This window comes from Monodon monoceros, unplaced genomic scaffold (assembly GCF_005190385.1).
Source record: "Monodon monoceros isolate NGI ecotype Baffin Bay Population unplaced genomic scaffold, NGI_Narwhal_1 Super_Scaffold_18, whole genome shotgun sequence".
Classification (NCBI taxonomy): domain Eukaryota; kingdom Metazoa; phylum Chordata; class Mammalia; order Artiodactyla; family Monodontidae; genus Monodon; species Monodon monoceros.
Genome location: NW_021703774.1, coordinates 134,890,581 through 134,900,352, shown reverse-complemented (window position 1 = coordinate 134,900,352; position 9,772 = coordinate 134,890,581). Strand labels below are relative to the sequence as shown.

The following is a 9,772-nucleotide window of genomic DNA, read 5'->3' as shown; positions in this document are numbered from 1 at the left end:
TCCTGGGCAATTTTTATTTAAAAGAAAAAAGGAGAGCAGGAGAGAGAAAGTTTGGAAACTCATAGCCCCTATGCCCCAAGGAGGTTTTCCTAAAACAATCTCTCTCTCTCTCTCTCTTTTTTTTTTTTTTTTTTGGTGGGGGCAGGGGAAGACTTACTTTGCAAGGAAATTCAGTCATTCTAAAATGGCCTTTGAAACCAAAGACTATGGAAAAGTTGAAGGAAAAGCACAAAGTGATTGGGGATAAATAGTTCCATATGAGTTACTGGATATAATATTCCTCCTTGTACGACTCAGTGCTGGGTGAAAGCAGACACTGCATGCTTGGTGTGTGCTAACAGACGTGTGTTTAGGTTTAATGGGATTTTAGAAGGGTCAAGAATTCCCCCAAAGAGTACTTGCGCCACTCTGCTCCCTGAGGGTCACGAGAAGCCACTCAAAATCTCACCTCCTTTTTGTTGCCAGGCCTTAAAGGTTTTATTCACTTCTTTCTATGGTAAGCAATTTGGAAAAGTCAGAGGGTGGACAATAATAATGATAATAATAAGTAATAATATTAATAATAATATAATCAATACTGTTTATCGAATGTGTTGTGCATTAACTCATTTGGGTTTCACAAAGTGAGAAGTTCAGTAACTTGTCCAAAGTCACATGGTGGTGGAGGGGAAAGTGAACTTGGATCTGTTAGGCCCCAAAGTCTGTGCTGTGGTCACCTGTGAAATGTGAAGTGGGGCTGTGAATTGGGCAGTGGATTGGACCAGAGCCTTTTAGGTAGCTTCCAATTTGATGTTTGCTTCTTTGGGTAGTAGAGAATTAAACAGCTATTACGGGCCAGGCCTTGTGGTTGCAAAGAGGAATCAAATATATCTCTGGACTTCTGGGAGCTGACACTCTAATAAGGAAGATAAGGTTTGTCACAGATGGGTCATTTATATTTTAGACACAGATAATTACCATCCAGCAGACAGGGGTGAATGAAAGGCCAGGGACAATTACAAGGAATACTGAGAGGCAGCATGCTGCATTGGCAAGAGCCTTGGCTCTGGGGTTAGATCATGGTTAGAAATCTGGTTCTACTATTTCCTAGCTGTGTGACCTCTAGCAAGTTACTTAACCTCTCTGGGCCTCAGGCTTAAGAAAGTTATATTGTTTGAACAGGACTTTGAAGTTTGTACAAGATTTGAGCATATGGAAATATAAAGGAAAGAAACACATTAAAACTAATAGAGTTGTAAGATTATGAGTGATTTCTTTAAACATTTTTTTCTATGTAGGGGGACAAAAAACACACACAAAAACAACGGCAAGTATTTATGAATTCTAGGGTTGGCAGGCAGAATTGATTTTAATTTTGGAGGGAGGTTTCTTTATTGTTTAGGAGGAACATTGAAATAGGCTTTTGATTTTGGAGCAGCATGGCCAGAAGCTAGTCTGGAAGGAGAGCTTGAAGCAAAGGGAGTGGGTGGTAAATTGTTCTGCGTTATCAGCTAGAAGGTGCCGTTTTCCTGGGTACAGGGCAACATCATGATGGTGCCTGTAGTAGAGAGTGACTATTGTTTGAGAAATCAAACAATTTCCTTTCCTATTGGGCACAAGTTGTCCTGTGTTTCCCAGCCTTTTTTGCAATGAGACACGGCCACATGTTCCATCTAATGGAATAAGGGTGGAAGTTTCACATGCCACTTGCAGGACTGGCCACAAAAATCTTCCTCACATGATTCCTTCTCTTGCCCTGTCTGCAGACTGGATGTTGATGCCCAGGGCAAACTGGCAACCACACAGAGAAGACGGCAGATCCTCTGAGCCTGAGTCCCTGAATGACTCTGTGGTGCATAGCTCCATGGGCCCCTGCCCTCTCCCTGACTGGACTTTGTAAGGGTAGATGGAAGTATCCTTTTAAGCCTGTGGAATGTCAGAGTTTTGCTCTAAAAGTAGATAGTGTTATCTCAACTAGTATAATAACATATTTTGGGCATCTCCAGCAGTGCCCAGAGGGAGAGGATTGGGGCTCTGGAACCCAGAGAAGAGGAGGTGAGAGGGAGTTCTCTATTATGAAGTTAGCCCAGACAGAGCAAAATGATGCCCTGCTTTGGCTGAGGATGGAGGTCCATTATGTTGGCTAAGGATGTTGGTCTTCGGAGTCAGCGTCAACTGGGATTCATTTTTCCATTTTGCTTTCCTGTTTTGTAGTGCCCTTGTAGTCCCCTCAGGACTTGAGTAGAGTTGGTCAAACACTAAGTTCTAGTGTCACCTGTGCTTTTGGGAATTAAGAGAAGATCAATGTCTAGGTGTGGGAAGACCAGGGAAGATGCAATGTCAGCTTGGGAAAGCTCGAATGGGCAGAATTGAATGGTAGAGAAGTTTGGAGCAGAGGTCTGGAGAGAGAGGTGGCTACCAAGAGAGGAAAAGCTATCCTGGATCCTCAGAGGTACCTGGTGGTGATGTGGGTGGAGTTTGCTTTTGCCCCTACAATTACTCAAGTTGAGGTTTTTACTGTGTTATGGCTGCTTAGATTCTGAAGGGGCTCTTTAGATATCTCTTTACTGGGGAACTCTGGGATACTTGAGCTGCTTGTATTTTTAAAGTTTTCTTCAATGATTATTATTTTTTATAAAGGGGAAAAAAAAACATGCTGAAAGAACATAAAAGAAAGCAATGAAAATGAAAGGATCTAGCATCCAGCATTAGGTCTAACAGTATGTGCTCAGTCAGTGGTGGCCTCCTCTATTCTAATGTTCATCATCAATTTATTATTTTTTATTTTTTTGAAGTATAGTTGATTTACAATATTGTATTAGTTTCTGGCGTACAACAAAATGATTCAGTTATAGATAGATATATATATATATATACACACATTCTTTTTCATCTTCTTTTCCATTATGGTCTATCACAGGATATTTAATATACTTCCCTGTGCTATACAGTAGGACCTTGTTGTTTATCCATTCTATATATAATAGTTTGCATCTGCTAATCCCAAACTCCCAATCCATTCCTCTCCCACCCCCCTCCCTCTTGGCAACCACAAGTCTCTTCTCTAAAAATATGGAACATTTCATGAATTTGTGCGTTATCCTTGTGCAGGGGCCGTTCTAATCTTCTCTGTATCGTTCCAATTTTAGTACATGTGCTGCCGAAGCGGACACCATCATCAGTTAAATCATAACTTCTTGGAAGGAGGAACCTGGCACTATTTTACTTGATTATTGTTGTCCATTGATCATCAGATACATTCTGATTTTAGAAACATTGACATGTGAAAAAGTGTGCCTCTGGGACTTAAGAAAGTAACCCAGGATAGTGATCTGCTTCCTGGTGTTATAGCCACTAATTCTCCTGGGGTGGAGAAGGTTTCCCCAATGGTTGCTCTGAAATAGTTAATGTAATAAAAATCCAACTGTTTAGATCAAATCACTGTCTTTGCTCTTGTGTTTAGAGTAAACACCAGTTTATTTATCACCAGTGCTTGAGTCGTGATTTATCAGCAGAGCTTGTATGGGTTCCTGGAAGTGGTATGATCCTGGTCTTGTTCACATACTCCGGTTCCTTACTTCCCCCCAAGAGGCAGGATCTGGGCTGGCATGGCAGATTTCCCTGAAAAACAAAGGGGCCCAGATAATCTCTTGTTCTGATGTCACATGATGTGAACTGGACACCAGCAACTTGGCCTGAACTTAGCTGAAATGGTGGAGGGTGGAACTCAAAACCAGCAGAGGCAGCATCTCATGAGGACCTACTGTGTGCCATGGTGTGAGGTGCTTACTTTTGTGGTCTTATTTAATCCTTGCAACAACTCTATGGGATGGTACCATGAGTATCCCATGTCGCACAGTTAGGAAAGCCAACATTCAGAGAGGTTAAGTCACTTGTACACAAGGTGACGTGGTTAGGGACAAACCCTGGTTATTCTAATTCCAGAGCCAATGCCCTTGACCACTTGTCCATGAAAGACATTGGAAATAGCTGGATATGTGCTGCCCAGAGATAAGAAAAGTCTCAGAGGGGATGTAATTGCTGTCTTCAAATCTCTGGGAGGCAGAGCGATGAACTAAAAAGATTACAGGGCCGGAGAGACTGGAAGCATCCCTAGAGGCACGCAGCTAATAAATGGTAGAGCCAGAATTGTAACCAGGGCTGTTTTAAGATTTATTTCTGCATCCATAAAAAGGAAAAGAACAACTACTTCAGCGAGTTGCTGGAGGATTAAATGAAGCAACATTTGGAAACTATATAGGCCTGACACTTAGTAAGTGCTCAGTAAATGTTTAATTCCCACCTCACCCATTTCCTTTTTCCCAAAAGAATTGATGTGTGGAAGAAGAATTTTGTTATGTGGTCCCCACAGTCTAAAAAGTAGAGGTTTCAGAGAGTCAGGGTGAATTTTCAGTTCAATTCAACAAGTGTTTATTAGACACCTACTAAATGTCAGACCTTGAACTGGGCATGCAGATGACTGGGGATTCAGAGACAAGACGTGGGCCCTGCCCTCAAGGAGTTTCCAGCCTACATTGGAGGCTAAGATGAGCTAGGCCTCAATGAGCATTGTAGAGTATTTCTCATTCTGTGAGAGTACCACAGTGGGGCAAGCAGCATGGGGAGGTAGTTTCCTGGGTTCTGGAGGTACATATGCAGTGGCTGGATAAACAGTTGGCCGTCAGGGAGCTCCTGCCACCAAAGGCTCCAGCCGACATACATCACTGACTGATCATGCCATGCTCTTCTGCTGGGCCTAGACAGGTCCCCAGAAGCCTTTTCGATAATCTCTTTTAAGCAGCTTGAGGCAGGGGGCACGGGCCTGAGAGGCAACTTGAGTGTCAATCCTGCTCTAGAATAGGTGCCCAGTGGAGGCTGGTGTATGAAGACCCCACTGAGGGCACTAGTTGCTGGGGAGATGGAAACGTGAATAGCAAGTGCTCTGAGCGTGGATGCCCCTCCAACTAGAGACAAAAAGGACTTGCTCCCTCGCTTTATTCAGGTCTCTGCTCAAGTGTCACCTCCTCAGAGAAGTCCTCCCTGACTGCCCCTCCCTGCCACTCTCTGTCCCCATCTCACATGCTTTTTCATGTGTTCCCCAATCTAATGAATGGGTTGCCTGATTGACTGTTTAACTAGAATCATCAGTTCCATAGGGCAGGGGGCTTATCTGTTTAGTTCACTGTGGACTGTCTGGCACATTTGTGAAAACTGGGAAATCCAAACCCACTTCCCTGCTGTGTTGGGAGGATTAAATGAGGTAACATTTTGAAAACGTATAGTTCCTGACACGTAGTAAGTAGATGCTCAATAATTGCAGATTCATTCCCTTTTCTCTTTTCCTTAAGAGACTATTCTGAGTCTCGACCAGGTTTTCTATTACTGAATGAATAAGTGTGCCTCAGTTTCCTTATCTTTATTTTATTTATTTTTTAACATTTCTATCATAGTATCGTTGCTTTACAATGGTGTGTTAGTTTCTGCTGTATCACAAAGTGAATCAGCTATATATACATATTTCCCCATATCCCCTCCCTCTTGCGTCTCCCTCCCACCCTCCCTACCCCACCCCTCTAGGTGGTCACAAAGCACCAACATCTACCTCATGGTTATGGTAAAGATGAACTAAGATGAAGAGTGGAAGGCTTTAGCACAGGACAGCACTCCCAGAACACGGTGAGTTCTCAGTCAAGGTGAACAATGGGAGGTGTGGGGCTGTGGGACGCGAGGCAGGAAGCTGTTCAGCTCTGCTTCAAGGGAAGAGGGGAGTTGGGAACAGTGACTCTGATGAATCCCCGCCTGTCCCCAGTGTCAACATGGGTCTTAAAGCACCATAAGTGAATGATATACAAGTGATGGAATGAATCCGATTCAGGAGCAAACTGTAGTTCTCACCCAGGGCTCCTGGGCAGATTCTGAGTTCCAAAATTCAAATTGTGGGACGTCCCTGGCGGTCCAGCGGTTAAGACTCCGCACTTCCACTGCCGGGGGCGCAGGTTCGATCCCTGGTCAGGGAAATAAGATCCCACATGCCGTGTGGGGCGGCCAAAAAAAAAAAAATATATATATATTTGAATCGTCACTTTCCACAGCTTAGTGACCACTGACTAGGCCCTGGGACTAGCTGCTCTGCCTTGTCCCCTGCTTCCCAGACAGAGAGGTTCTGTCCGCTGAGAACCAGATGCAGAAATGTAAACTAAGAGGCTCAGTGCACTGAAGTGGTGACGGCGGAGCCAGGAACGGGGGCGGGGGGTGGGAGCATGTGCCAACCCTCGGCTGACACGTGACCTTGAGGCTGCTGGGACCACACACATGCTTCCCGGGTATTGCCTGAAAACTGGGAGGGGCGCAGGGGGAAAGAGCAATGACCTGAGGGACAGGAAAACAGAGGATTACGGTACGGTTTGATCAGGGCTCCAGATGACGTGGGTGGCGTGGAGTAGGGACCGCGTCCCTGCCGGTCCTAGTCATTGGCACTACGTTCGGCTCCATGTGGCTCAGGCAGGGGGGCTGCTTGCCCTTCCTGAAGGGCGCCTTCAGCCTCAACCCTGAGGCTGGGCTTCTTGTCTGTCTGCTTTGAGTTTGTGAGCTCTTTGGGGAGAGGCCCTGTGTTTTCTCTCTGTGGTCCCTGCGACAACTTCCATGGGGTCGTGCAGGCCCGGGATAGGCCTCCCTCTCCCTTTTTAAGTGCATCCCTCACTGCTCCGCATCCTGTGCCCCGAATGTCAACTAACCAGACCACCGTTGAGTCCCAGGCAGCAGTCCATCCGGGCGTTTCCTTGTCTGGTGTAGCCTCGTGGAAAGAGTGTGAGCTTTGGAGCCGGAGAGACCCGTTCCCATGCCTGTCGAGCCCTCACCTGTAAAACGGGGAGGCGCTCTCGCAGGGTTGCTGTAGACAGTAATCATGCTGTATCTAGATCAGCCGAACTTAGTCTTCACTACGTCTTAGTAATTATTATTGCTTTAAGTAAAATATCAATTTTTATTTAAAACTAAAGTAAATCCTTCAGTATATTAAGCGTGACATTCAAGTTCAAAAAACACATGGCAATCACGACATGCAAAGCAATCTAGAAAAGGTTTTGTAAAAGCCTGAAATGTTCAGCATCCCACAGGTAGAGCGTTTGGGCACAGTATCTGGTGCCGAGCACAGCCCCTAAAGGCTCTGTCACCGGAGCAGACACACGGGGACGTGCCACAGAATACCGACACTGCAGTTTGTCCTCTTTCCGAGTCCCTTTTAAAGGCCTTGGCTGTTGTGCAGGGGCTGCAGGGCTGTCCCAGGCTCCTAGTCTCCAGGCCCCAAAGATGAAGGTGTGACTCGTCTCAGCTGTCTCACCTCAGCCCCTGTGGAAGCGAATGGTGACGTGATGAACTGGAAGCAACACCATCTTTGTTCCGTTGGGGCCACGTGCCACCCGGATTTTCACTGTGGACGCTATTATTTTCAGCACTGTTTTCTTCAATGTGGTTATCTGTGCGCCTGGATGGGACATTAGGAATTCTTTTAGACATCAGTTTGTCTGCTGTGTTTATCCCATAATCAGAGTAAAATTGATTAGTTGAAAGACTGTGTTCCTTGTGACTGTTCCTCACCCACCTGGGGTCCTCGGGGTTGGGGGACGCTGGGAGCCGTGGACACCAGCCGCTCGCTGGGCTGCCGTGGCTGTGTAGGCCATGGAGCAGCATGGGGCAGTGGGTGTGGGCAGTGATTCTGGGTCACCCCCTTGTCTGTGTTGTGCTGAAGCGGAAGCTGTTCAAAATCTGCATCTGGGAGGGTTGTACTAACAGCCACTGGAACCCAGGAAAACCTCTCTGTGCTTCTCTGAGCCCCACCAATGACTGTTAGCCGCGAGGTTTAGCATTTGACAAACATGTACTGACCTCCGCGCAAAAAGGTCAATTTCTGTTCCAGGAACTGCCTCTCATAAGTTCCCCTTCAATGCCTTTTCCCACAAAATCCCCACGGCCTTGGACTAGCCATCTGCTTTCTCGGTTTCTGTAGAAGTACTACCCATCCTTTAAGATCCAGATGTCACCTCTTCTTGGTAGATGGGTGGTCTCTTCTCTTGCTCTCTTAGCACCCTGGGTGCTTGTTCAGTGTGGGAGTGTCCATATTTATGAAGTTCTTTAAAACAAGGGTCTAATACTATGCCTGGTTTGTAGCATTCCCCCCTTGCCTGGAGTGTTCTCCTTCCCTCCACCCCACCCCTATTCACTGGATTCATGCCTCCTCAGTCTTCAGGTCTCAGCTGTACCATCACTTAATCCAGGAAGCCTTTCTTGACCCCATAGATTAGATGAGACCACCCTCCCCTGTGCCCCCCTCAGCACTCTACCCCTCCCCCGCCGTCATAGCACTTCTCACCATGCTCCACAATGGTCTGTTAAATTCTCTCTCCTCCCCGCTGGGAAGTCAGTCCTGGGCAGACAGAAAACCTGCTTGTCTGGTTTACTGCTATATTCTTAGTGCTATCCAGTGGCCCTCCAGGCTCACCGGAAGCACACGGAGTGAATATTGGACAAGCGAATGAGAAAGTCTGGGTTTAGGTCCCAGGGCTGCCCCTCAGCGGTGTGACCTTGGAAAATGCTTTGAACCACCATTTCTTCTTTGCTGAAGGGATCGGTCATCTCCCAAATCCCTTTCAGCTCGCTTGGACACCCTGCTCTCTTGTGCCCTATTTCACCTGCTGTCTGCAGCTCACGTTCTGGTCCATCCTGAGTGAGTTATGCCCGGAGAACTTCAGGCACTCGCTCACTCGAAGGATTTTACATTCTTTGGAGGAGCTTTCACTCTTCAAATATTATCTTTCTGATGTGGTTCTTGGCAGCGTCATAGATTCCTCCAGCTCACGTGGGTCAGGTCCCTCCATGTGCACAGGCACCTTACCTACTCCCTCAGTTCCTGGCAGTCTTGGCCTCGAGCATTCCCATCAGCGGCCCCAGAAGAGGGTTGGAGCTGCCAGGCCTGGGATGGAGTGTGCTGGGATTCTCATGCAGCCAAGAGGAGGGGAAGCTGTGACTCAGTACTTGTGAAATGTTAACTTGTGGGGTGAGTAAGACCAGACTGCGGCTGTGTGTCTTGGGAAGTGGTGAGTCTAGTTAATTGGAATTGGAGTCAGAAGGCCAAGGTCAGTTCCTGTCACTGCCGCTCCCACTTCCTAACTTTGTCCTCATTAACATGGAATCCCTCTCCTTTCTGAGCCCCAGCTTTTAATCTGTAAAGTGGCTACCTTAACACCCAGCCTCCTCACCCCAGCATGGTTTAGAAGTGTGGAGGGGACACATTTTCATTTTCATGGAATACCTACTATGCGACACGCACTCTACATCTGTTATTTAATTGAATCCTCAGAAGAATTCCATGCCGTTGAGAAATCAGCTCTGGATTTCTTTACAGCAGCAGCATGCCCCCACTCTGTGTTGGAACATTCTTTTCCACCTGGAATATCTTTGCACCTGAGGTTACTAGATGAGGATTCGCTGGTCACACATTTGTTTAATCCCAGTTTCCCCCAAATCAAACAAGACTGCCCAGAGCATTTTCTGGAGCAATGTGTACCTTTGGGATTTTAAGGGAAAGGCTCCAGCCACCCCAGAACACAGCACAGCAGCCTGGAATTGGGCTCCCCGATGCCTGAGTTGTTAGGGCAATGGTCTCTTCAGACAGGACCTCCCAGTCAGCCATGCCTAGTGTCCCCACTTGTGGAATTTTCCTTTCCATCCCTGAGACTCTGAGTTCTGCATGTGTGGAGGTCTCCGTGTCCAAGGGAGATGTTCTTTTATCACGGTG

The 9,772-nt window shown here is 46.7% G+C and overlaps 1 non-coding gene across 1 annotated transcript; it reads right to left on the bottom strand.

The window, feature by feature from the left end:
- Positions 1-3,045: 3,045 nt before the first annotated feature.
- LOC114900065 lies at positions 3,046-3,150 on the bottom strand. The gene has a single exon (XR_003794692.1). It is a non-coding gene; the product is annotated as a U6 spliceosomal RNA (small nuclear RNA).
- Positions 3,151-9,772: the final 6,622 nt, after the last annotated feature.